This window comes from Sceloporus occidentalis, unplaced genomic scaffold (assembly GCF_023333645.1).
Source record: "Sceloporus occidentalis isolate IW3139 unplaced genomic scaffold, rSceOcc1.0.p SCAF_67, whole genome shotgun sequence".
Classification (NCBI taxonomy): domain Eukaryota; kingdom Metazoa; phylum Chordata; class Lepidosauria; order Squamata; family Phrynosomatidae; genus Sceloporus; species Sceloporus occidentalis.
In genome coordinates this window covers 5,345,774-5,373,561 of record NW_028317047.1, presented here as the reverse complement: position 1 = coordinate 5,373,561, position 27,788 = coordinate 5,345,774, and the positions used below count along the sequence as shown (strand labels likewise).

General features: G+C 37.1%; 4 non-coding genes across 4 annotated transcripts; 1 reads left to right on the top strand and 3 right to left on the bottom strand.

Annotated features, from left to right (window-relative positions):
* Positions 1-8,566: 8,566 nt before the first annotated feature.
* On the bottom strand, positions 8,567-8,677 carry TRNAL-CAA (transfer RNA leucine (anticodon CAA)). The gene is made up of 2 exons: positions 8,640-8,677; positions 8,567-8,612 (listed from the first exon to the last, which is right to left on the bottom strand). It is a non-coding gene; the product is annotated as a tRNA-Leu (tRNA).
* Positions 8,678-9,914: 1,237 nt separating this feature from the next.
* TRNAR-UCG (transfer RNA arginine (anticodon UCG)) lies at positions 9,915-9,987 on the top strand. Its single transcript has one exon. It is a non-coding gene; the product is annotated as a tRNA-Arg (tRNA).
* Positions 9,988-26,072: 16,085 nt separating this feature from the next.
* Positions 26,073-26,182, bottom strand: TRNAL-CAA (transfer RNA leucine (anticodon CAA)). Its single transcript has 2 exons — positions 26,145-26,182; positions 26,073-26,118 (listed from the first exon to the last, which is right to left on the bottom strand). It is a non-coding gene; the product is annotated as a tRNA-Leu (tRNA).
* Positions 26,183-27,067: 885 nt separating this feature from the next.
* TRNAR-UCU (transfer RNA arginine (anticodon UCU)) lies at positions 27,068-27,154 on the bottom strand. The gene is given in 2 exon segments: positions 27,068-27,103; positions 27,118-27,154. It is a non-coding gene; the product is annotated as a tRNA-Arg (tRNA).
* Positions 27,155-27,788: the final 634 nt, after the last annotated feature.

Here is a 27,788-nt window from a genome sequence, read left to right as displayed (position 1 = left end):
TAGTAGCTCCCAATTGCATGGGTTCCTCCGGAGGCACAGGAGGAGGAGACGGACTCTGAGGAGAAAGGGAGCGGCGATGATAAGAAAAGGTACGTTCATATCTTTTCGCTTTGTACGACTGTCTTTCTCGGATACGGTTATCTAGTTTTAATGTCAGGGAGACAAATTCCTCAAGGTCAGAAGGTTGGTCACGGGTAGATAACTCATTCTTCAGACGCTCGGATAACCCATCATAGAAAGCTGCAATAAGGGCTTCATCAGACCAGTTAACTTCGGCTGCTAGGGTTTTAAATTCAATTGCGTAGTCCGCAACCGAACGAGAGCCTTGGACGGCGTGTAGCAAGGACAGAGAAGCGGTGGCGGCTTTCCCAGGGACGTCAAAAGTTTTCCGAAACGCCAAAATGAAGGAAGCACAGTTGTAAATCAAATGAGAGTCCTTTTCCCACAAGGGTGATGCCCAGGCTAAGGCTTTACCGGACAATAGTGAAAGCAGATAACCCACTTTGGCCTTCTCAGAAGGAAACTGGTGAGGAGTGAGTTCAAATTGAATTGAACACTGGTTGAGAAACCCACGACAGGACTCAGGTTCACCACTGTAACGGGCAGGAGCCGGAAGCTTAACAGGAGCTGACATGGAAGTTGATCCAGAAGCCACGGTCGGAGAAGAAGGATTGGGTGCCGACGAAGAACCGAGCGTTGAAACAGAACTCCCGGTCCTAGGGTCTGACCTGTTGACCAAGACTTGAATGGCTCTGGCCATTTGGTCCAGAGTGTCCTGCATATCTTTAAAACGGATTTCATGGGAGTCCAACATCTGTCCATGTGACGAAAGTACCTTGTTTAACTCAGTAGGATCCATGACCCTGTTGTAATGTCGCTCGTGTATCACTAGAGGAACTCACCGCAGGAGTTATTCTGCCCAGAAAACTGCTGAATAGGGAGAAGCCCCAACAGTGGTAATCCAGGACTTAGATGATCCCAACAGTGAGACACTCTCCGTGAACACAGGTAGCAGGTAAGTACTGAGTATGGCAAACAGGTACAGGTGAGGGTGTCAGACAAGCCGGGTCGGTACACAGGAGCAGGTTAGCAGACAAGCCGGGTCGGTACACAGGAGCAGGTTAGCAGACAAGCCGGGTCGGTACACAGGAGCAGGTTAGCAGACAAGCCGGGTCAGTACACGGAAGCAGGTTAGCAGACAAGCCGGGTCGGTACACAGGAGCAGGTTAGCAGACAAGCCGGGTCGGTACACAGGAGCAGGTAAGCAGAGGTACAAAATCACAAAGGCAAAAGGGTGGTCAAGCAGGCAAGGGTCCAAAAACAAAGATCAGCAGCAAACTCAGAGTCACAGGCAAAGACCACAACAGGGTGCCTGAGAAAGGACAGCAAGGTTTTTAAATCTGGCGCCAAACAGAAGATCCCGCCCTGAGCAGAGTCAAGGCCACGCCTCCAGACGTCCATCACGTCCACGGCACCAGCCAGAAGGAGTAGCTGCGCCCCTAGTGGACGGACCGGCGGCCGGGCAGCAGGTAAGGGAACCCCTCTGGGAACTCCTGCATAGACGGGCAGCCTTAGATCTGCTCGTCGAGGAGTTCCCGGATCCGACCCTCCTTCTCCCATGTCGGTGGTCGGTCTGTTCGCCGCCGGCACGGAGAGAACGTGTACGTCCCTCGGATGCCCGTGCGCCGCGAGCGGTAGTCCGCTCGCCGACCACGGGTCCAGAGGGAGAAGTATCGGGTCCCCGTGATCTGCGAGCAGACCCCCGCCCGCGGCTAACAGGACCCGAGGACGTGACTGTGACAACTACCTGTTTACGGCAAAATAATATTATTTATTCCTGGGGTTTCCCCACAAAATTGCGAATTAATTATCAAGGGAAAATCTATATTTGCAATGATCCTACACAAGCAAAGGACAATTTACTGAAATGGAATCTTACCATATAAGACTCTCTAATCTATAGAAGAAAATTTATGTTGTTTTTTATTTATTTTTTTTATTTTACATTTGTTTTTGTTTTTTTGTTGTTTTTTTTTTATGATATAAAGTATAAGATATTACCATATTATTACCTAAAATACTATTCTAATTGGGAAATATTATGATTGGTTTATTCATTGAGTTGGCAATGTACTGGTTGGAAATGATGTGTTATGTGTTATAATTTTAGTCCAGTCACTAAGCTGGCAACGTATTGGTTGGATACGATATAAATGATATAAATGGTTGATAACAATATAAAAGATATAATAGATTACTTAGAATATAGATTATCACAAATTCTTTTTTTGTTTTTTGTTTTTCTCTTAAAAATATTAGATAAAATTATGGGACTCACAGAGACTCACAGAGATATATAAGTATTGTTAATCTTTAGATAAGATATCTTCACAAAGTTAGAATTGAGATATTAGGATAGGAAAATTTAAAAGACACTAATATATACTCATGACACATTATATATATGGGTGAATAGTAATAGATTTATTAGAATAAATCACTTGAGAAGAAGGAGACTTCTATTATAGCTATTAACATAAATTTCCTTTCTGATATATATATTGACAAAAACCTATGATCATATACTAATATAGGTATATTTATATATATATATATATATATATATATATGTATATATTTTTTTTTTCCTTTTTTTTTTTAATTTATTTTTTTTTTTAATTACAATATTAGATAAAATTATGGAACTCACAGAGATTCACAGAGATATATGAGTATTGTTAGTCTTTGGATAAGATACTTTCCCAAACTAGAATTGAGATATTAGGATAAGAAAATTTAAAAGACACTAATATATACTCACGACACATTAGATATATGGGTGAATAGTAATAGATTTATTAGAATAAATCACTTGAGAAGAAGGAGACTTCTATTATAGCTATTAATATAAATTTCCTTTCTGATACATATATTGACAAAAACCTATGATCATATACTAATATGGGTATATTTATATATATATATATGTATATTATTTCCCCTCCTTTTTTTTTTTTTTTTTTTTTTCAGGATTAATGATATAAGATATAAGATATTATCACAAGCTATCACCTAAAATACCATCTCAAATGGGAAATATCATGATTGGCTATACTATCATGGTACTGGTTGGAAATGATATATTTTGTGTTATGATCTTGGTCTGGTTATTGAGTTGGTATGTACTGGTTGGAAATGATATATTACTGAGATGGCAATGTATTGACTTGAAATAATATAAATGGTTAATAACAATATAAAAGATGTAGATTATCACATTATTATAAATTTTTTTTTTTTTTTTGCTTTGCGTAATTTCATTAAATATGATATTTGGATAGATAGATATAGTTTATACTATTTTTATGGAAATAAGAGATGATTGTGCTCCTTACCTTCGTTGGCCTTAAAACACGTCCTCATTCCTTGCTGGTTCAAGGAATTTCTTCACACTAATGGCGGAAATAATGTTTTTCCTGCATAGTGTGTTGGGTTTGATTGTTTTTTTTGTTTATGAATGTTGTTGTCAGGTGTTTTCTAGTTGGAGATTGAGGGATAGGGAGCAGTGCTGGTGGAGGAGGGGAAAACAAATATTCCATGTCCCTTAAATTGATGACAATTAATGCACAGGGTTTAAATTCTCCATATAAGAGATCTTATTTGTATGACACATTAATCAAAGAGGGGATAGATATTGCATTTATTCAAGAGACACACTGGAATCAAATAATAGAAAAATCTGCTTGGAAATATCATAGATACCGACATATTTATGTATCTTCTGAAGCGGGGAGTAGCCATATTGATATCAATTAAAAATAAATTTGAGTATATACATCATGAAGCTGATAAGGAAGGAAGAAGGATTATACTTGTCTGTAATATAAATGATGTTACCTATACCATGGTTAGCCTATATGCCCCATCAGAAGGATCGACAAGATTTCTCAATTCAGCTATGGAAACAATAGAAAAAATCTCTAAAGGCTCATTGATTATAGCAGGCGACCTGAATTGCATAATCGATATTGAAAAAGATACTAAGACTTTGAAGAACCGTAAATCAGATGCGTGTTTAAAAACTAGGGCCAAAGCATTTTCCGATTCTCTATTTAAACATGGCCTTTATGATGTGTGGAGGGTGCAACATCCTGAGGAAAGAGACTACTCTTTCTTCTCGAATGTACACCAATCATATTCACGCATTGATTATTTCTTAATGCCTGGTCACTCTTTGGAAATCTCTACTACCTCTCTAATTGGAAATATCTCATGGTCTGACCATGCCCCAGTATTTATTTCTATCAAGGATAACCCTCAATATAGAACAAGAACTCGTTGGAGACTCAACGAATCTCTTTTAAAAACAGAATCTGATAAGATAGATCTGATAAAACAAACAACATCTTTTTTGGAGCATAATGATAATAATGAGACCTCAGATCTAAATTTGTGGTGCACCCTAAAATGTGTTCTTAGGGGACACTTAATAAAAAAGGGTGCTTGGATTAAAAAACAGAGAGGTAAAGAACTTGCCGATCTGTATATTGAGTTGGCAAAACTTGAGAGACTAAATAAACAATATCCATCCAGAGATTTCTCGAAGCAGTTAGAGACTATTAAAGAATCGATAATCATTAAACTTAAAATTAAAACTGAAACAATAATGCAAAGATTGAAATCTAGTTGGCATTATGGAAATAATAGAGTAGGGAAAAATCTTACTAAAAGATTGAAGGCACAAATTGAATCATCTAGAATAAAAAAAATTATACACAATGGAACAACTTGTATATCACCAACACAGATAGGCAATGCCTTTAAACAATATTATGAAACCTTATATAATTTACCCGAACCTAAGATTGCTACTACTGATATAGCTCAATTTTTAGAGACCTTGCATCTTCCAAAACTTTCTGCAGAAAAATTAATACAATTAAATCAACCACTAACAACTCAAGAGACTACTATTGCAATTCTTAATTTGAAAAAAGGGAAAGCTCCAGGCCCTGATGGCTTTTCAGCTATATTTTTTCCAATCTTGAACTCAGTAATTTCTCCCATCCTAACAAAATCTTTTAATTCTATTTCTACTGGAAGAAGTTTTCCAAAAGAGATGTTGGAGGCGAGTATATCGCCAATTCCGAAACCAGGGAAGGATCCTTCACTGGTTGCTAACTACAGGCCAATATCTCTCATCAATTTAGATGTGAAGATATATTCTAAGATCCTGGCCTCTAGATTGGCTCGAATAATACGAGATTTGATACATCCAGATCAGGCAGGATTCATTCCTGGTAGGGCGGGAGAAGAAAATACGCGCAAAATCTTCAATATCATTGAATATATACATAGATATAAAATCTCTTCAGTTATAGTAGCTTTAGATGCCCAAAAGGCATTTGATAGGGTCAATTGGAAGTTCTTAGCTGAAACACTTCAAGCATTTGGTTTAACAGGTCTTTTTCATGACCTAACTATGGCCTTATATACATCTCCGGTCGCAAAGATTAGAGGCCCTTTTTTAGACTCAGATATGTTTCACATTTATAATGGTACAAGGCAGGGCTGCCCGTTAGCTCCCCTGTTATATGCTCTAACAATTGAGCCTTTAGCTGCCTATATTAGAAACTCTTCTAATATTCATGGTATAAATATTGATAAACATGAATATAGTATTACCTTATATGCAGACAATGTTTTATTAACATTATCTGCACCCTTATTATCTATCCCTGCTTTTTTAAAAGGAATAGAAAAATTTGGATACTATTCTAATTACAAACTTAATTTATCAAAGACTCAGATGATTCCATTTTATCTCTCTGAGTCTCAGATATCTATAGCTCATGGGCATATTCAAAATAATGATCAGACACATCAAATTGATTATTTGGGGATTATAATCGGACCTATACTAGAAGATATCGCCAATATAAATCATAAGAAACTTTTTCTAGAAATAAAATCTTCTCTAGCAAATTGGATGAAACTTGAATTCTCTTGGATGGGTCGTATTAATATTCTTAAAGCTTACATAATTCCCAAAATTTTATATCTTTTTCGATTAATACCTTTTTATGTTTCGAAAGATGTTATCTTAAAATGGGAAAACTTACTATCTCAATTTGTTTGGGCAGCTAAAATAATAAGATTACCCTCGGAGCTTCTTAAAAGACCTATTGAATCTGGGGGTTTAGGTTATCCTGATATAAAGGAACTATATGAAGCCTCTCAAGTAGCTTTTATGATGGCCTGGGGCTCTATAAAAGAGAAAAGCTCTTTGGGTTGGTATAATATAGAGAAATATAATCTTAAAAATCTCGACCCTTTCTTGTTGTTCTGGCTACCTCAATCCCAATTTCAGAAGAAAAAAATTCCGAGCTTAATAATTGCAGACATATTATCCTCTTTCTATAGAATCAAAAAAAGGTTTGCAAAAGGGATTCCATTTACAAAAAATTGTCCCCTGGATGTTCTATCATTTTACATACCTGATCTTGTACTGGACAATTGGAAAATCTCAGGAATAGAGCAGATAGGGGACCTTTATTTAGAGGGAAATCTGGCCTCTTTCTCTCTTATGACTGATAGATATATATTACCGTCAAGAGAAATCTTTAAATATATCAGATTAAAACATTTCTTAATATCAAACCCACCACCTGAATATAACCCTTGGTTCAAATTTATTACTTCGTGTATTTCTAAGGGAACACTGTCTAAGATTTTGAAATTTTTTAAAGATAATAAGACTCTTGATAAGTCTAAGGCACACAAACAATGGGAGAAAGAATTGGAAATTTCTATTCCCTTAGATTCTTGGTATAAAACATGGCAATTTACTAAAAAAGCAACTCACTGTATAAATCTTCAAGAACTCTTTTTTAAGATTATATATAGATGGTATATGGTCCCTACACGTATAGTTAAATTTCAACCAAAGAATGGAGACAGGTGCTGGCGATGCCATCTCGAATTAGGATCGCATAAACATATTTGGTGGGATTGTCAAAAACTAACTCAGCTTAAGATAAAAATATCTGAGCTTTATTTGGAATTGTTTGGGTCATATTTGGAACTCTCCCCTCAAAGATTTTTGTTTCATTTAGAGTTTATAGATATTAATAGTAATGAGCAGACCTTATGGGTTAATATACTTTTGGCGTTTAAAATCTGTATTGCTAGATATTGGAGAAAACAGGATTTGCCACATTGGCAAGAGATTAAATTGCAAATAAATTTACAAAGTAATGTAGAAAAATATTTTTTTCTGAAAGAAGCTAACTCAAGAGAGAGGTATGAGTGCATTTGGCAGAAAAGGTTTCAAATAATAGATTAAAAATTCCCTGTGCAGTAATACAACCACAGCACTGCTCCAACGGCCTTTGTTTTAGATCGATTTTGGCCTTGATAATTTATAATCTCCCTCTCCTCCCAAAGAAACACTGAGCGTTTGAATACTTAAAATTATTATTTTTTAATGCTATGAGCTTTAAGGGAATACAACAAATATTCATATATGAATGTCTATGTATATGTTTCTATGTTGTTATGTACCATATGTATTTTAATGTTTTGTCTAACATCAGTCAGAGGAAGGACAGTGGTCATAAAAAGCATATTGTGGCATGTGAAGTAAAGGAAATATAGTTATGTTTCTCTATGAGAAACGTATCCACACATTTTTTCGCAAACTTTACATGCAGACCGCGTGGCCTAATGGATAAGGCATCTGACTTCGGATCAGAAGATTGAGGATTCGAGTCCCTTCGTGGTTGGAGTTGCTGGAGGTTTGGTTCTGTTGTTCTTAAAAGTTCTTCGATATCAATGAATGTCAGGGAAGTGGAAACTAAGATTTCAATAGTTTCTTTCCATGTTACGTGTCACCCAAGATCTTTAGTCCCTCTTGGTTTGAAAGGCAGACATGTCAAAACTAAAATTTGAAGTGTTTTTTTTCAATGTGCCATATGATCACCGAATGTAACCCCATCTTGGCCTACACGGTACCTCTACGGATAGTGCGTTGTTGCGAGATTTGATTCAATCAAAGTTGTCTGCAATTTACTCTTTCAAAAACTTTCAGCAAACATTAATTCTTTTTCCAACTATTGTTATGAAGACTTTGGCTCAAAGCGGCTCCATAAGAGTCACAGGCACCCTTGATTTTCTGTTGTACACTTCCTAATCTCTTTCCCCCAAGAAATCTATGTGACAGCTATTGGAAAGTATCTACACCTGGGTCGTTATTTTCACCTCTTTCGGTATGTCTTGTCTCCAAAGTGCGGAATAAGACTCTCGCGTTCCGTCCAGACCTCGTTGCTTAATGGGTAAGGTGTCTGACTTTGGATTGGAAGATTGCGGATTTGAGTTGTCTTGAGGTTGCTGGTGATTTAGATCCCCAGGTTACTGTTCTTTTGAGTCTAGAGATTGTACATTGCTGTCTTATGTTATGAAATCAATGTCTTCTGCAATGTACTCTTTCAACGCTTAAATTCAATCTTGGATTCTTTCTCAAAAAATTGTTGAATTAAACGAAGCTCAAAGCACAAAAAGAGATGACTGTGAGAAGTGGGATTTGAACCCACACCTCCACATGGAGACCAAAAGACCCTCACAGAGAGAAGATAGCATTACTTGAGTCTGGCGCCTTAGACCACTCGGCCATCCTGACAAGCTACTGCTGCTATGAAAGAAGATATTTTTTTTACATGGTTTCAAGGCAAGGGACTAGCTCTTAGGGGACCTTTTGCCACTGCATTGGTTTAAAGTGGCTTCATTAGAGTCACAGGGTAAGCAGACTTGAGATCCTGCATGTGAAGGCTAAGATTTCACATGTGTTTTTTGATGTGCCATATGTCCACCAAACTTATCGCCCCCTGGGCATGCAGGGTTCTTCTACGTATTGTGCGTTGCCACCACCTTTAATGAAATCAAAGTTGATTGCGATGTACTGTTTCAAACACTTAAAAGCAAACTTTAATTCTTTCTCCAACTATTGTTATGAAGACTTTGGCTCCAAGTGGCTCCATAAGAGTCACAGGGCACCCTTGATTTTCTGTTGTACATTTCCTAATCTTTTTGCCCAAAGAAATCTATGTGATCATCCTTTGTATAATGTGCCACAGGGCCCACTACTGAAACACATTTCACACTAGAGTAAAATCTGTCAATTGTATTACAGACATTTTTCAGAGACAATTTGTGGATATTGCAACCTAAAACTAAACAAGCACATCAAATGCAGTCAACCACTGGAAAAAAAACACCACTCTAGTGGGACTCGAACACACAACCTTTGAATATTGGCATTATTTTCGCATCAAAACTTTAATCTTACAAACGGAGCGCTAAACTGCTTTGCACACTTGTGTTAGATAGTTCTATTGTTTCAGATTACCATAATTTCTCACAGACAAATTGTGGATATTTGGAAATACAATTTAATGCTTCAATTAAAATCTGTCAGATTAAGATCTGTCAATAGTATTACAGAAATTTTTCAGAGACAATTTGTGGATATTGCAACTTACAACTAAACAAGAACATCAAATGCAGTCAACCACTGGAAAAATAACAACACTGGTGGGACTCGAACCCACAACCTTTGAATGCCTTGTCAAGTGCTAGAAGTCCAATACGCTATCCACTGCGCCAAAGAGCCTCGATATGTAGACAGAAAACGTCATGAAACCACCTATCTGACTCACGCATAATCCTTCGTACATAGATGTTTCAAATGCATTAGTCGTTTCTGTGTCCTATGTTTGTCTGCGTGTTCTTAATTAACATCGGTCAGAGGAAGGACAGTGGTCATAAAAAGCATATTGTGCCATGTGAAGTAAAGGAAATATAGTTATGTTTCTCTATGAGAAACGTATCCACACATTTTTTCGCAAACTTTACATGCAGACCGCGTGGCCTAATGGATAAGGCATCTGACTTCGGATCAGAAGATTGAGGGTTCGAGTCCCTTCGTGGTCGGAGTTGATGGAGGTTTGGTTTTGTTGTTCTTTAGAGTTCTTCCATATCAATGAATGTCAGGCAAGTGGAAACTAAGATTTCAACAGTTTCTTTCCATGTTACGTGTCACCCAAGATTTTTAGTCCCTCTTGGTATGAAAGGCAGACATGTCAAAACTAAGATTTCAAGTGTTTTTTTTCAATGTGCCATATGATCACCGAATGTAACCCCATCTTGGCCTACACGGTACCTCTACGGATAGTGCGTTGTTGCAAGATTTGATTCAATCAAAGTTGTCTGCAATTTACTCTTTCAAAAACTTTTTTTTTTTTTTTTTTATTAGACCACATCACATACAATATAAAGAAAAACATATATATAAGCAGAAAGTGCCGATAATAAATATAGCAGCATATGTATACATATATTCATCATTCCACTTATAAATATAGCAGCATATATGTGCAGATATTCATCATTCCACTTACAGAGAATGGAACAAGTTTTTCTACTTTGTATATATACGTTATTGATGCGTCTAAAATTGCAATATAAAACATATACAACACAATTAGACCGGGATTACAGCAAAACTATACCCCACAACGAGAAAAAGAAGAAAAACCAAAAAAAACCAAAAAAAACCAAAAAAAACCACAAGAAAAAAAGAATCACCAACAAACCATCCATACAATACATTCAAACTGTCAAGCCAAGTTGATATAATCAGTATGTTTATACGTTATGTTATAAATTTGGGAGAATGTCAGGGTGCCGAGTCAGCCACGGTCTCCAGATGTTATGGAATTTCTGTAAACACTGGTGAGATAGAAAAAAGCCACGTTCCATCAAACATTGATGGCTGATTTGATTCACCACATGATCCAAAGAAATAGATAATGATTGTAGCCATTGTCTAGCTAAAATTATCTTCATGGCTAGCAAGCATTGTACTATAAAAGCCCTTTGGTTAAATCGAAATCCGTTTAAATCAAAATGTAGTAGGGCTCTTCGCATAGTAGGTGCTATGTTTTGATTTAAAGTATCAGAAATGAGCTTAAATATATCTTGCCAAATACTTTGGATCTGTGGGCATTCCCACCAGATATGGTAGAATGATCCTAAAGAAGAACGGCATCTCCAACAGAGAGGGGACGCATTATAATTAAATTTACACTGTTTCACCGGGGTTATATACCATCTCCACATTATCTTGTAATGCAGTTCAATCATGTTGAGGCAATGCGAAATTTTATTAATTTCAAATAAACTACCAATCCATATATTTAAATCTATCAGACACTTTAAGTCTGATTGCCATGATTTTAATGCAATATGAACAAGGGGAGTTTCTATTTCTTCAAGCAGTATATACCACTTTTTTAGGCTTTTTAGAATAATTTCTGTAGAAAACATATCGCAGATCTTTTGACTCAAAATAGATGAGGACTGCACATACAAATGAGATCTAACATAGAAAGTTATCCTAAAGACATTGAAGGACTCCAGATTGCCGAATTCAAATTCCTCTGAGAGCTGAGAGAACGTTTTTGTTTTATCCTGTATCAAAATATCTATAATCCTTTTATTCCTATAGTTGGTCCAGTTTCTCAAATTTAATTGGGAGATATTATACTGGAGAGTTTCAAGCGGAGCTGTTGAAACTATTTTATTACGGAGGCCTAATCAAGGCTTAATATACTCCCAAAACTCCATAGAACTATGGAGAGTAATTGGTAGGTTATTTCTAATTGATTTAAGCTTAAAATGATGTAGCCAAAGTATGCATTCCAGATTTGAGAAGCCTGTCAGCTCTTGCTCAATCACAAACCAATCTAACAACGGGAGCCTGACCGGAATCATTTGAAGAAGATATAACCATTTGGGGACTATATAGGATCTAATGACATTCATTCTACCAAGCCAAGAAATAAAAAGGCCTTTCCACTCTTTCATTTGCTTAATCAATTCATCTCGTAATTTACTAAAGTTAACTTCTATAATTTCCGAAATCTTGATTGGGATTACAACCCCCAGGTAGTCGATTTTATCGGTCGCCCAAGAGAATTCGAAGGATTCCTCAATGCTAGTTTTTGATGAAGCCGAGATATTCATCATTACAGCTTGTGTTTTTGTGATATTCAATTTATAATTCGAGAAGCTGCTAAATAAATTAATTTCGGCCATCAAATGATCAACTGAATTTAACGGATCATACAGAGATAGTAATATGTCATCCGCGTATAGACAAAGTTTATTTTCCAAATCACCAATTCTTATTCCTTTAATGCTTTTATTGAGTCTAATTCTCGAAGCTAATGGTTCTAATGTGAGAATATATAGCAAAGGTGCCAATGGGCAACCTTGTCGAGTCCCGTTATTTAATCTAAAACGTTCCGATTTAAAGCCTTGACCAACTACCATTGCGGTTGGTGTTGTATACAACGCCATAACAGCTCGAATAAAGCCTTCACCAAAGCCATAAGACCTCAATGTCTGTTCTAAGAAGGTCCAGTTAACCCGGTCAAAGGCCTTTTCCGCGTCCAAAGCCAAGAGGATTGATGGAATTTCATGTCTTACGGACATTATCACTAGATTGTCTTCCTTTTATAAAGCCAGACTGATCTCTACAAATTAACTGTGGGCACAATGGTTTTAAACGGGCAGCTAGTATTGAAGAGTATATTTTAGTATCCAAATTAATCAAAGAGATTGGCCTATAATCGGACACTTTCAAGCACTCTTTCCCAGCTTTAGGTATAGGAAGAATAATAGCCTCCAACATGCCATTAGGAAAGGACTTATTTGCGCTGATTTCGTTGAACATACTTGTTAGGTGCGGAACTATCAATTTGGACAGTTTTTTATAAAACAGTGCTGTATATCCGTCGGGACCAGGAGCTTTACGTACTTTTAGTTTTTTTATCGCTACATTTACTTCACTCTCCAAAAAGGGAGCGTCCAATTGTTCTATCAATGTATCAGTCAACTTCGGCAATCTGGAGTCCTGCAGATATTGTCTCATCTGTACATCATCTTGGGATTGACCTACAATATTATACAGGGATGTATAAAACTTACCAAAAGATGTCCCAATATTATCAGGACTAGAAATATATTTATCCCCATCTATAAGTTTAAGAATTCGATTTTTTTAATTTCTATTTTTTAATTGGTTGGTAAGCTGTTTCTCTGCCCGGTTCCCAGCGTAGTAGAATTTTTGCTTTAACTTAATCAAATTATAATTTGCTTTACTTATTAAACGGTCCTCAATTTCTTTTTTGATTTTAATCATATTCATAATGTCTTGTTCTCCATGAGATTGACCACACTTCCTTTTTAAATTACTCAATGAAATATATAGATCAGACAATTTTTCTTTTCCTTTTTTCCTATTATATGCATCTTTTTTAATTAAATATCCTCTCAAGACACATTTATAAGCGCACCAGATATTACCCAGACTCACATTATGCGTCAAATTCTCAAGAAAAAACTGAGTGGTCGTCTGGGAAATGTAATCAAGAGAATCCTTACAGCCTAATGATGATTCATTTATCCAAGGGCGTAAAGTCAAATGAAATTTCTTTTCTATTTCCAGACAAACTGGATCATGATCTGTCCAGGCTGCATTTCCTATACTAATGCGCTTACAATCTGAAATCACGTTCGCTGTAGTTAATATAAGATCTATACGTGAAAAAGTCTTATGTCGACCCGAAAAAAAGGTATAATCTTTGTCTGCCAGTCTCAACGTCCTCCAAATGTCATAGAGTTTATATTTACCAAGAGTAATACTGAAAGCATTAGATAAATTAACTTGATTTCTGTTAGGAGTTCTACCTCGGGGACTGGGAGTGTCCAATACTGCATCAGGAGCACAATTAAAGTCCCCCATACACAAAAAGGTTCCCTGGGTATATTTCTGAATTTTTTGTAGTGTGCCATTTAAGAAATGGTTCTGTTTATAATTAGGTGCATATATATTCAAAATAGAAAATAATCTCTCGTCTAATTTACACACTATGAAAACATATCTAGCGTGAGAATCCTTCTGCTTATAGATCAACTCAACTTTAATTTTATTTGAGATTAGGATAGCTACACCTCGCTTTTTCCTGCTAGGTAACGATGAATGTTCAAGCACCATATATCTTTTATTGTTCAGTCTGTAGATATCTGCATTTTTCAAATGTGTTTCTTGGACGCAACATATGTCTATATGATGATTATTTATATAATTGAATAGCGAATATCTTTTATGAGGCAGATTTAAACCTTGAACATTCAACAAAATAATCTTAAATAGATCTTCCATGTTTCGGATGGTTATTATAACTAACATAAACCTGATAAGGCTTGACACCCTCACAATCCATACATCCTACATCCACACACAAATAACACAATTTACAAAAATTAATGGAAGCCCAAATACTATCCAAACATCGGAGAAAAAACCCAACATTCTCCCAGGACATAGTAACTCCACCTTGTTGAGGAGCTATACGGGAACTAATCTATATTGAGGAAAGAATAATAAATAGACCAAATGGGTGAGGGGGGGAAAAAAAAACAAAAAAAAAACGAAAAAAAAAAATAAACAAAAAAAATAAAACTAGTGTATTTGGCAGTTAATCATATTAATCTTGTCTATGCCAAAATTAATCCTAAGTGATCAATAAAGATATCTTAAGGAAATAAGATCCCGTAAAAATATAAAAGATTTAAGTTATAAGTATAATTATGTGTTAAGTGGCATATATCGTGAAATTAGAAACACCATACTCCAAATGGTAAAATGCTTTATATCTAATTAAAATTTTTTTTTAAACTAAGTGTGGATTAAATTATATCATTATTGCATATGTACATACCCTTCAAATCCATTAATTCACCAATACCTGTAGTTTAATAATAGCACAAGTGAATATTCCTCCTACACTCCTTCAAAAACCATATAATATGAGATTACACCTATATAATTTTGTATAAATAACACACACTAAAAAAAAATAAAAAAATCCCCCCCCAGAAGTCGCGCATCCGCGAGATTATTATTGCAAACCATGTACTACATTTCCTTTAAGCCAACTCCTAGCTTCATCAACCGTTGATAGCTTAACTGGTTGATGCTGAGCGGACATAATAAACAATTTTACTGGGAATCCCCACGAGTATCTAATATTTTGCTCTCTCAAAATCTTGGTCACTTCTTTAAATTCAAATCTCTTTTGTCTAGTAAATAGAGAGAGATCTTGAAAGAACATTAAGTTTTGAAATGTATCTACTTTCGGAACATATTTACTTGTTGCCAATAATATTTTGTATCGTATAAAGAAAGTTGAGAAGCGAATAATTATATCTCTGGGTTTTCCTTCAGCAAGATTCTTTGGTTTTAACGTTCTGTGTACACGTTCAATCATATCGTCTCTATCAACATCACGGATGCCCATATCTAAAAACAATTCTTTCAAATACGTTCTGATAGAGTCCTGCTTAATATCCTCCGAAATGCCATGTATCCTTAAGTTCTTCCTGCGTGTGCGATCCTCGGCGTCATTTAATTTTTGTTCCAGGTTTCTTATGATGTTCTCTTTATGGTTAAGGTCATCTTTAATTGATTTTAACTCTAATTCAAGAAACTCATTCTTTTGCATAATTAGATTGAAACATTCTTGCGTTTTTTTAAATTCACTTTTCCACTCCATGTTCACTTTCATGAGTTCATCTTTAAATGAGTTCAGCTGAGATTCCATACATAATTGCAAATATTCTTTGGTAATCATTTGAGTAGATTGTGCTGCAGGACTTAAAGAGTGTCTTCCAATTTCATCAATAGTGGAATCAGATAAGCACACAGATTCCTCCATTTTCCTATGAACCTGGGGTGAAAATAGCATAGAAATCTTTTTTTCTTTTTTTTGGTCTAGATCTCTTTTCTCTCTTTTTTTTGATTTTGGATCCTCTCTTTTTGACGCCATCGTGTCCTCTTTATTATTGTAAATATCGAAATAAACAAATAAAAAGATTATGACTATATTTTTTTTCTTTTTTTTTTTCTTTTTATTTTTTACTTTTTTTTTCCTCTCCTTTTCCTTATTTTTTTTTTTTCTTTCTTTTTTTTTCTTCTTATAACCACAGTTCAAGTATTGAGTGTGTTGTGGAAATCAAACGTTGTGCTGACCACCAGACTTCTTTGAATGCATAAAAGTTTATTCCGGATACAAGCAGCTGCAGGGAGATCTGCACAAAAGCAGGCAAATCTAACAGCTTTACATTTTCACACACTATATATACATTGAAAACAAAAGAAATAAGTAAACTCCTACAAAAGGGCTGGCACACTTGTAATATCTCTGGGTTTACCATAAAAGGCAAAAGCCTAACCTACATATCATTAATATGTATGATATGGGTGGGGTTTCAGTTAATTAAAGCAGACATCCTATGCCCGGAAGTTGACCCTGAGCCTACACTTATGGTCCAGTTTCTCACCAGCTGTGTAATTTGACCTATGCCCTCAACCATAAATATCCTGTTCCTAAACAGAACAATACTACCTCCCAGTGCATCAGACTCTTATCACCAAATAGCAGAAACAGTTAACCTCTTCCTACCCACTCTCCACATCCTAAGATTCCACAGTCCCCCCTTTCATGCTTTAAAGATTCCATGAAGCATGACTCTTAGGCATTCACCCATTGTGTTTAATACATTTGTGGGCAGCCAAATCTTGGTCACCGTCATACACAGATAATAAACGTGTAAATTCTTGGTTTGTAATTTCTTGAGTATTCTTGGTTTTGATATTAGAATCTCCATTAGCACTAGGGGGACATTCATGAATGGTCTTATCAATTAGAACAGGATAATGGGCAATAGACGAGGTAGCAGAATTCCAACATTTAAGGAGTAAAAGTTTCAACACTGTTATGGAGGCAAATATGGTTGTGAGGAACAAAGCCCCTATAATCAAACCATAGAAAATTTTGGATCCTAACGCCCCAAACCAACTACTTATTCCCCAATCCCCAGAAGAAATTTTCAGGGAACTTTGCATTTCAAGTACTTCTTTCCTAATCTCACTAACCGCTAGAGTAACATTTTTAGAGACATCTGGAACATAAGTGCAACATTCAGAGCCCACTAATGAGCACACGCCCCCTTTAATTGCTAAAATAAAATCAAGAGCCATACGGTTCTGTAAGGCAACTAATCGTAGGGCTTGCATTTCTGCTGTAATGCTTGTGAGAGCGTTTTCTGTTTGATTGGCCACAGTTTCTAACATGATGGTTAAAGCTCTAATTCTTGCCCCAGTTATCATAGACACCAGTGGAAGGAATTATTATATTTATAAAATTGTCCCAGCTACCCATAATCTCTGAGAAGGTGGGTCCATTTTTATGGTGCCTTTTAGATCTATGAAGCCCAAATGTGACTGTTGGTCTTTCTTTAGTATGTCTTATTGCAGGGAGTATGTAGGCCAAATAACATGATCCTTGCCAATTCTCAGGTAATCTAGGATACGCATAATTCCCACACACCCAATAAGACCCATTTAATGTCACATAAATATGTGCTTTATTACAACTTACCCATACCCAAACATCTTCTTCCCATGTAATGTTAACTAGATGTACAATGACACCTGATTCCTGCATAGCAGGGGGACTTGAACAATTACATGTAAGAGTCTTATGACACTTACTAGTTCCTACAAAAATACCTCCCTCAACATTTGTTCGTTCTAAACATAAACCCCCAATGGTCTGAATGACTGTTATTCTTGGTGCATTTGCTTCAAGTCTCTTTGAAGAATTATAGGGCCGAACATATCCTGTCCATGCACTCAGTTTAGTTTTATGACATCCAAGACCTATTAGAAAGGGAGGATAAAGAGTTTTAGGGGGACCTGGGAGTTGAACTTGAGTCTTATTTCTAAATTGTACCATTTCATTAATACAATACTCAGTACTATTGAATGGGTAGGGTATAAAAGGAACACCTGTGTCTGAACTATGAGGCATGTGAATACAAACATAACATGGAGAATCTTGTACATTCTCAACATAACTGTTAGTAAGAGCTATATAAGAGTTCTGTTCATAACATTGCAATAGAGTAATAAAAGATAGAAATACAAAAAGAGAAAACATTTGTATAATTTTTTTTTTTTTTTTTAAATACTTATTAATTATACTATCTAAATCTAAATAAACAACATAACACAGAACAAACAAAAATTAAGCTATACGTATTTGATATATAAAATTAATAAGAAACTATCAGTCTTTTAAGTCTTTTGGAGGGGAAGCAAGCTTGCAATGGGAGATATGGATCCAGGAAACAAGTTCAGAAATTTTAACTGCAGTCTGTGTGGTAAGTAAAACTTGGTAGGGTCCTTTCCACCGTGGTTGGAGAGCGTTCTTTCTTTGGAAACTTTTAACCAGGACCCAGTCTCCAGGTTCTATATGGTGCAGTTTTTCTTCAGATGGTGTTGGCTGTACAGCTTTGACCTGTGAGTGATGAGACTGCAATGTTTTCATTAGTGACATGCAATATTTTTGTACAGTTTCATCTGCTAAAACCTGGTCTTTAATTAAGAGTTCTTTGTTTATCCCCATGCTCATTGGTCTCCCCATTATAATTTCACAAGGTGAAAGCTTGTGTTTCCTAGCTGGAGTTGCTCTCATAGACATCAGAGCTAGAGGAAGAGCATCTGGCCATTTTAATCCTGTTTGAGCTATAATTTTTCCAAGCTTAGTTTTAAGAATTCCATTGGCTCTTTCCACAGCACCTCCTGATTGTGGGTGATGGGAACAATGTAGGTGATATGTTATCCCCAATGCTTTCGTAACTTCCTGGACAATCTGTCCTGTAAAGTGAGTACCTCTATCACTATTAATAGAATGAGGTAAACCATATCGAGGAAAACATTCCTGTAGTAATTTTTTTGCTACTGTGCGAGCATCTGCATGCGCACATGGGTATCCTTCAATCCAGCCGGAGAAGGTACAAAGAATTACCAATACATATCTGTATTGTAAACATTTAGGTAATTCTATAAAATCCATTTGTAAATTAACAAATGGTCCCCATGGTGGTGGGTGATGACCTGTCCTTGTCTGTTTCACTTTCTTTCCTACATTGAATTGCTGACATATTAAACAGGTGGAGCAGTAATGTTGTGCTATAGTACTTACACCTGGAGCATACCATTGTTTGGTAATCAAATCAATTATCCCCCCTTTGTTCACATGTGCCACTCCATGATACATGCGAACAAAATAAGGTAACAATGCAGAAGGAAGAACTGGTAAGGCATTAGGGCCATACCACATGCCTGAGGAATCTGAGGTGCATCCCTCATTAGACCAAGAGGTATGTTCCTCTGGTGGGGCAGCTTTATAGAACGACAGAAGGTCTATAGGAGGTACAATATCCTCCTGAATTTGAGCTTGCAGCACTTGTATAGTGGGAACAGTAAAGGTGGCTGCTTTCTTTGCAGTAGTATCTGCAAAAGAATTACCTTTAGAAACATAGTCTGTGCCTTTTGTGTGAGCAGAACATTTAATTATAGCTACTTCTTTGGGAAGCATTAGGGCTTGTAACAATTCATGCACATACTTGGCATTTAGAATAGGGGTACCTGCTGCTGTGAGGAAACCTCTAATTTTCCATAGCCCTCCAAAATCATGTACGACCCCAAAAGCATACCTGGAATCTGTATAAATATTGGCCGTTACACCTGCTGCTATAATACATGCTCGTGTTAGTGCAATTAATTCAGTTACCTGTGCTGAATGTACATGGGGAAGTGAAGAAGCTATCAGTAAGGGTAACTACTGAATAGCCTGCACAAAGGTTACCTTTGTCATCTCGAGAACATGAGCCATCTACAAATATTTCAAAGTGGGGATTTAGAAGTGGAGTATCATATAAGAATGGTCGAAGTGTGATTTCTTGTTGTATCACTGCTTCACACTCATGTTCCTCACCTTCCGACAGATATGGAAGGAGTGAAGCTGGATTGAGAGGTGGACAACGCTTAATGATAACATTAGGAGAAGAGGTCAAAATAATTTCATATTTTGTCATTCTGGCATTAGAAATTTGAGTAGCTCCCTTTAGAAGGAGCGTAGACACAGCATGAGGCACAAACACATTTAGTGTACTACCTAGACACATAGATTGAGCATGATCTACCATAAAGGCTGTGGCAGCTACCGCTCGTAGGCAACTAGGGAAACTTTGAGCCACTGAATCAAGGGCAGTACTGAAATAAGCAACTGGGCGTTTAGAAGTGCCATGATCTTGTGTAAGAACTCCTGTGGCAAATCCTCCTTTCTCATGACAATACAAAGTAAACGGTTCATTAAAGTTAGGTAAACCAAGGGCAGGAGCCTGTATTAGTGCCTGTTTTAATTGCGTAAAAGAGATCTCACAATCTGATGACCAAGGAATGGGTTCAGAAACACCCTTTCTTGTGAGGGCTACAAGAGGTGCAGCTATTAATGCAAAATCTAAAATCCATTGTCGACAGTATCCAGCCATACCAAGAAATGCACGGACTCCAGAGACAGTAGTGGGTCTTTTAGCTTCGAGTATAGGCTGAATTCTATCAGATGTTAAAGACCGCTGTCCATGTGACAACTGATGCCCCAAATATGTTACAGTTTCAGAACAAAAATGTAACTTTGATTTGTTAACCTTATGTCCTTTTTGATATAAGGCCTGTAAAACAGTGACAGTATCAGTGCAACAAGCATCTTTTGAAGAAGAGGCTATTAGCAAATCATCTATGTATTGAATTAAAACTGATCCACCATTTAACTTTAAATCAGAAAGATCTTTTTTCAAAATTTGGGAAAACAAAGTTGGGCTTTCAGTATATCCTTGTGGTATGCGAGTCCAAGTGTATTGTTGTCCATTATAAGTGAATGCAAACAAATACTGGCTGTTTTTATGTAAAGGAATACTAAAAAATGCAGAACTTAAATCTATCACTGAGAAGTGAGTAGATTCTGGGGGCAAAGAAGAAAGGATTGTAATAGGATTTGGAACCACTGGAAAACAAGGTATCACAATTGAATTAATGGCTCTTAAATCTTGCACGAATCTGTATTTTACCAGGCCTATTACAGAATGCTTTTTAATTGGTAAAATTGGTGTATTACAAGGACTTCTGGTAGGAATTATGATACCCTGTTTGAGCAAACTATCTATCACAGGGGCAATGCCTTTCTCTGCCTCTTTATTTAAAGGATATTGTGCTTTTCGAGGCAGAATAGCGTTAGGCTTCAAAGTAATTTGTACTGGTTCTGCTGACAAAATTAAACCTGGTTCTGTAGATTCTCCTGCCCATAATGAGTTAGGGAGTGTTTGCAAGATATTCTGAAATTCCTGAGAAAGATATGCTTGTACTTGATTATTCAATCCTGCTTCCTCTTTATCTAAAACTCTTTCTGCCAGGTTCAAATTATGTGCAGGGACCTCCAGAAAGACTCCTTGTGGAGTGCAGTACAATGTACAACCTAATTTACACAAAAGGTCTTTTCCTAGTAGGTTAACAGGACAAGTAGGACTTAGGAGAAAAGCATGCCGTTCTGTAAGAGGACCTAGAGAAATGGTCTGTGGTTCTGACACTGGGTGAGGTATAATATTATTGCCTACACCTCTCACTCCCACAGGGGCTTCATTACTTTTCTGAATATGTTTATAATCTGCAACAGAAATACATGATCTGCTAGCACCAGTATCTATCAAAAATTGTGTGGTTCTACCATTTACCTTACAAGTTATCCAGGGTCCTTGTGAATCAGTTGGTAGTATTGGGGCACAAACTATGGATTCCTCACTGTCCTATTGGGAATTGTAATGATTTGGATTGTATGTCTGGATATTTGAGTTAGGGGATGTGTATGCATTTTTATCTTGTTCCCCTGAGTATTCCAGTGAGAGACCATTTCTTAGACCCTGTTTCCTGTTACCATTGTTGAAACGTGGACACTCTCTTTTATAATGTCCACTTCTCCCACATTTAAAACAAACATCTGTCTGATTTCTTTGTCCTCTTTGTGTATTATATGATTGTTGGAACCGTGTTCCATTTCCTGCTTTGTTAGTGGAGAAAAATACAGTTTGTGCTGCCATTAAGTTGTCTATCTGACTACTCTTTTTTCCTTCTTTTTGTCTAGAACAATGTTCTGCTATGGGAATTAATTCAGAAATAAGTTTAGTTTCCCATCCAATAGCTATAAGTTTGAGAGCATTACTTACATCTGGTATAAGACCATTTACAAATGCTTGAGAAAGTGCTGGCCCTCCCACTCTTATTGGATCATCATCCTCCCTTTGCCTTCTTATTCCACTATATTGTTTAAAAATTACTTTTAACCGCTCTGCATATTCAGCAGGGGATTCATTTTTATTTTGTCTGGTTGAATGTATTTTTGTCCAGTCTGTTTTCGGACGGAATTCTTCTTCAACTGCTCTAGCTATTAGTTCATAAAATTCTTGTCTCACTGGTTGATCTCTGTCTATCTCATTATTATTCCAATGATTCCTTTCATTTTGTTTATTCCACCTTTCTATAAACCTAGTCCTTTCGGTGGACGTCATTACTATCTGCATTATTTGTAAGAGATCACTTTTAGTGGGGTTGTATGCAATGCAAGTGGAATTAAACTGATCTATAAATTTACTAGGGTTCTCAGAAACACTGGGAAAACTATTTTTTAGTGCCATCAGCTCTGAGGGAGACCAGGGAGCATGCACATGTCGAATTAAATCATCCTCTCCTAAAACCTCTCGGAGGGGCATTTCTAAAACTTCACCTGTCACTTTACTCCTAGTGCGATGACAAATTGGAGTCTGACTCCCTCCCCCCTTTGTTGACCCTTCTTGGGAATTTATTTTAGAAGCTGAAGGTTCATATGGGGGAGGTTTCTGAGAGTTTTGTGTTTTCTTTTTAGTATGTGTAACCTTCATTAAATTTTGTTCTTCTAAAAAATCTATATCCTCTTGTTGAGGTGCACTAGACAATGCAGGGTAAAGGTTACTTTGAGAAGATTTAATTTGTTCAATCTCCTCCTCTAATTTCTTTGTGGTTTCCTTCCAAGAGGAAATAATTGATTCTCTCCTACGTTTTTCACTCTCGTCATTCCACAATAAATATTGGTCCCACTGATGTGCTGAGACCTTAGTTTTTGTTTTTACAAAAAAATTACGCAAATAAGTTAACTTATTTAAATCAAAGGTACCTTCTAGAGGGAATTGCAATTTGCCATTATCCGCAGTATTCCTATTCCACTCATCAATAAATATACATGTGTCACATGAATAATTGTTAAACATATACCATGCCGGGGTACCCTTTTCCGGCACCACTATTTCCTTGGAACTTTTTAAACCCATTCTTCACAAACATACACCGAGGACTTATTTTCCTGGACCAGAAACAATTTAGATGCAATTATCTACTTGCGCTTGCTCTGAGTCCACTACATCAACGTCACCACGGCCAGTCTCCTCCCTTAAAGGTATTTATATTAATACCCGGGACCTTCTATCAAATATAATCTGACCGTCCTTCAACCGTCCTCAGGGGTCTCATGTGTACCACTTCATTCAGCCCTCAATTTAACACGCAACTGGGTTTTCCTCAGACCACCCTTGCAATCAAGATACCCTGGTCAACACCCGAAAGGCTAGCAGGGGTCTTGGGGCGGCTGCAGTCTGATTATTACCCAGTCCCGACCCACTTGGGTCTCAGTCACGCAGCACTCACACAAGTTCCAATATCCCTGACCTAGGTCACCTTATACAATCTTAATATTAACGTTTATACATTCAAAGTAAAAAGATCCCGTCACCAGGAATATCTTACCCTCCAAGGGAACAATACCACTCGCAGGAGACACAAACAATAGACATTTCAAAAGGTGTCTTACCTCTTAATAGCGCGCTGGGTTTGTGTGTCCTGGAGAGAGTCCCAAGGAAAGGTTCGATCAGGTTTCCTGGATGTTGGGATCCTGCCGACTACGCCAAAAACTGTTGTGGAAATCAAACGTTGTGCTGACCACCAGACTTCTTTGAATGCATAAAAGTTTATTCCGGATACAAGCAGCTGCAGGGAGATCTGCACAAAAGCAGGCAAATCTAACAGCTTTACATTTTCACACACTATATATACATTGAAAACAAAAGAAATAAGTAAACTCCTACAAAAGGGCTGGCACACTTGTAATATCTCTGGGTTTACCATAAAAGGCAAAAGCCTAACCTACATATCATTAATATGTATGATATGGGTGGGGTTTCAGTTAATTAAAGCAGACATCCTATGCCCGGAAGTTGACCCTGAGCCTACACTTATGGTCCAGTTTCTCACCAGCTGTGTAATTTGACCTATGCCCTCAACCATAAATATCCTGTTCCTAAACAGAACAATACTACCTCCCAGTGCATCAGACTCTTATCACCAAATAGCAGAAACAGTTAACCTCTTCCTACCCACTCTCCACATCCTAAGATTCCACAAGTGATAATCAAAATTTTATAAATTCATTAGTGAAGTATGTGTCAAAATTCATTAGTGAAGTATGTGTCAAAATATGAATCAAAATATATGATCCCAAAATCAATAATTTATATATAGACCATCATCCACTAGTTGATTAGAATCACAGAGACAAATCAAATTTCACCTCCTTCCAAGCTTGATTAGATTAAGGTGTCCTATTCCAGCATAATTATAATAATTAATAATTTAAATTAGATTTCAACATGATTAGAAGACGCAAGCCGTATCACGTAGTGGAGATAAACTGGATCAGTTAATTCCATCCAAATCTGAATTCATGTGTATAGATAATGGGTTGATAACATAATTGATAGCATGATTGATAGCATGATTGGTAAAGTTGAATTCATATAAAGGGATCAATTTTCTTACTCCTGTGTAGCTTGATTAAATTATAAAGTCTGTTTTCCAACATGATTAAGTTATAAAGTCTGTTTCCAACATGATTATAGTACTTTCAATATATTAGTATAAACATACATTTTTTCCCTTTTCCTTTTCTTTTTTCAATGGAAATATCCCTAGATCTGTTACCAAATTAGAATGTCCTCCACCATCATGATTGTAATATAGACAGGTTCCAAAAAATAATTCCAATCTTGATCCAAAAATAAATAAATAAATAAATAAATAAATAGAAAGTACTTTTGACGATTTCCAGGAACTCTGAAGATCCCACTCGGACACCTGCCACAGCTCCTCAGGATCAAAAATCTGTAGCGCGTTTCCCCGCCAAATATTAGATTTCTCTCGGTCTCATTCCAGCTTCCAGCATAACGGCAACATAGCCGAGTCCTTCAATATGGAGCATCAATCGGTAGCTGCCACACCTCAGGATGTTCTCCCGGGGTTGCTGCAACCGAAGAACTTCCAAGGAAGCCGGGGGAAGAAACCGTACGCTAGCCACACGCTGAGAGTTCGCAGCAAGATCGTCAGGCATACCGGGGAGGCAGATCGCAGGACGCCATCACCTGAAGTTCATCCCGCACGCTCCAACGCTCCACCCCGTGAGGGTCTCACGTCATCACACCACCGTCCAGTTTTTTTTTATCTTCTTTTTCCAACTATTGTTATGAAGACTTTGGCTCAAAGCGGCTCCATAAGAGTCACAGGCACCCTTGATTTTCTGTTGTACACTTCCTAATCTCTTTCCCCCAAGAAATCTATGTGACAGCTATTGGAAAGTATCTACACCTGGGTCGTTATTTTCACCTCTTTCGGTATGTCTTGTCTCCAAAGTGCGGAATAAGACTCTCGCGTTCCGTCCAGACCTCGTGGCTTAATGGGTAAGGTGTCTGACTTTGGATTGGAAGATTGCAAATTTGAGTTGTCTTGAGGTTGCTGGTGGTTTAGATCCCCAGGTTACTGTTCTTTTGAGTCTAGAGATTGTACATTGCTGTCTTATGTTATGAAATCAATGTCTTCTGCAATGTACTCTTTCAACGCTTAAATTCAATCTTGGATTTTTTCTCAAAAAATTGTTGAATTAAACAAAGCTCAATGCACAAAAAAAGACGACTGTCAGAAGTGGGATTTGAACCCACACCTCCACATGGAGACCAGAAGACCCTCACAGAGAGAATATAGCATTCTTGAGTCTGGCACCTTAGACCATTCGGCCATCCTGACAAGCTACAGCTGCTACGAAAGAAGATTTTTTTTTTTACATGGTTTCAAGGCAACCTTTTGCTATTGCATTGGTTTAAAGTGGCTTCATTAGAGTCACAGGGTAAGCAGACTTGAGATCCTGCATGTGAAGGCTAAGATTTCACATGTGTTTTTTGATGTGCCATATGACCACCAAACTTATCGCCCTCTGGGCATGCAGGGTTCTTCTACGTATTGTGCGTTGCCAACACCTTTAATGAAATCAAAGTTGATTGCGATGTACTGTTTCAAACACTTAAAAGCAAACTTTAATTTTTTCTCCAACTATTGTTATGAAGACTTTGGCTCCAAGTGGCTCCATAAGAGTCACAGGGCACCCTTGATTTTCTGTTGTACATTTCCTTATCTTTTTGCCGAAAGAAATCTATGTGATCATCCTTTGTATAATGTGCCACAGGGCCCACTACTGAAACACATTTCACACTAGAGTAAAATCTGTCAATTGTATTACAGACATTTTTCAGAGACAATTTGTGGATATTGTAACCTAAAAACTAAACAAGCACATCAAATGCAGTCAACCACTGGAAAAAAACACGACTCTAGTGGGACTCGAACCCACAACCTTTGAATATTGGCATTATTTTCGCATCAAAACTTTAATCTTACAAACGGAGCGCTAAACTGCTTTCCACACTTGTGTTAGATCGTTCTATTGTTTCAGATTACCATAATTTCTCACAGACAAATTGTGGATATTTGGAAATACAATTTAATCTTTCAATTAAAATCTGTCAGATTAAGATCTGTCAATAGTATTACAGAAATTTTTCAGAGACAATTTGTGGATATTGCAACTTATAACTAAACAAGAACATCAAATGCAGTCAACCACTGGAAAAACCACGACTCTGGTGGGCCTCGAACCCACAACCTTTGAATGCCTTGCCAAGTGCTAGAAGTCCAATGCGCTATCCATTGCGCCACAGAGCCTCGATATGTAAACAGAAAACGTCATGAATCCACCTATCTGACTCACGCATAATCCTTCGTACATAGATGTTTCAAATGCATTAGTCGTTTCTGTGTCCTATGTTTGTCTGCGTGTTCTTAATTAACATCAGTCAGAGGAAGGACAGTGGTCATAAAAAGCATATTGTGGCATGTGAAGTAAAGGAAATATAGTTATGTTTCTCTATGAGAAACGTATCCACACATTTTTTCGCAAACTTTACATGCGGACCGCGTGGCCTAATGGATAAGGCGTCTGACTTCAGATCGGTAGATTGAGTGTTCCAGTCCCTTCGTGGTCGGAGTTGATGGAGGTTTGTCTCTGTTGTTCTTTAGAGTTCTTCCATATCAATGAATGTCAGGCAAGTGGAAACTAAGATTTCAACAGTTTATTTCCATGTTACGTGTCACCCAAGATCTTTAGTCCCTCTTGGTATGAATGGCAGACATGTCAAAACTAAGATTTCAAGTGTTTTTTTCCAATGTGCCATATGATCACCGAATGTAACCCCATCTTGGCCTACACGGTACCTCTACGGATAGTGCGTTGTTGCGAGATTTGATTCAATCAAAGTTGTCTACAATTTACTCTTTCAAAAACTTTGAGCAAACATTA